The sequence below is a fragment of the Octopus bimaculoides genome, chromosome 10, assembly GCF_001194135.2.
Source record: "Octopus bimaculoides isolate UCB-OBI-ISO-001 chromosome 10, ASM119413v2, whole genome shotgun sequence".
Lineage (NCBI taxonomy): Eukaryota > Metazoa > Mollusca > Cephalopoda > Octopoda > Octopodidae > Octopus > Octopus bimaculoides.
In genome coordinates, this window is record NC_068990.1 from 84,609,545 (window position 1) to 84,610,986 (window position 1,442).

Here is a 1,442-nt window from a genome sequence, read left to right on the forward strand (position 1 = left end):
GAGAGAGAGAGAGAGAGAGAGAGAGAGAGAGAGAGAGAGAGAGAGAGAGAGAGAGAGAGAGTGTGAGAGAGTGTGAGACATAAGGAGAAAGGTGACAAGACAGAAAAATAGAAGCAGAGACAAGCTGACAGTGGTAATGAGAGATAGAGAAAGATAAAAACGGGGTGGGACTGAGAGAGGTGAATTTACTTTATCAAGATTGGAAGTTGTCACAGTTCATGTCTGGAAGCTGGGACCAGATGATCAATGTGTGAGAAAGGGTGTATCTGACTATTCAAGAAGCAAACCCAGTGATAAGCAATAGGCATTGACTGTCTCAACCAAGCAGAGTTATGGAGAGGGGGTGAGGATTAAGGAAAAGTTCCCTCTCTACCCCTACCACCCCAATTAATCCTCCAATTTTTCTCCCACTCTTCACTAAACTATATGTACTTGTAAGCTGTCACAAACACCCAACATCACACACACACACATGTATATATGCATTAAGATGCCAGATCAGCAAGTAGTATCAGACAGGTTCAACAAAACAGGTGGATTAAGAAGAGGAAACTATTTTTGGCATGATAACATAACATGGAAGCCGTTAGGCAGTTGCTTGACCTGCTAGAAATAGCAACCAAATTTGCTTGAATCATGCTCCCACCATCTTAAAAAGAAAGAGGCACATTAACTCATTGAATTTTAAGTACATACAATATAAGACAGGAAAGTCATGGCTGGAAAGGTTTTGATTGCAGGTCTGACCTGGGGCTACACAGCAACAACAGTTAATTGAGGGTGATAATATAAAATAACAGCCATGTACTTGAGTCAAATTAATTAATTAATTACACTTTCTGCTGAAATTTATGGCCTTGTGCCTTAGCAGAATCATTAAAACATCAAACGAAACACTATCTGGAATTTGTCCCAAGTCTTAAGTATCAACCGAATTCGATAACCTCAACTCCTAAATTTCTAGCCTTGTGGCTTTGTAAGAAATTATTTGGGTGATAGCAATTTCATCAGCCATGGAAGAGAAATTACATGAAAGTGACAGAGAGATAGAGAGAGAGAATGTGGGATGGGTGAAGAGAAGGAAAGATAACAAGTGCTAAATTTGAATACGTCAGTGTTTATATGCTCCACTGACTCAGTTAAAATGTCCATATTATATCCTTCCAAATATCACGGACATTTTCCAGTGACTCGTTTCATTCAATATTCATGTAGACAGAAAATAATATGCACAGGGCGACAGGGCTAGTGTAATTGTGAAAACAACACAGCAGAACAATTTCTATTCATTTCTATTCATTTCCATTAGACAGGCCTTGTGCTTATGTTAGAAATAATTAGTTATTATTGTTGTTGTTGTTATTAATTTGTTTCTCTCTTCTTTTTTTTTTACTTTTGTTTATGCTTCTCCCTTTTTAAAGTGTTTAAAATGAATGGAACAA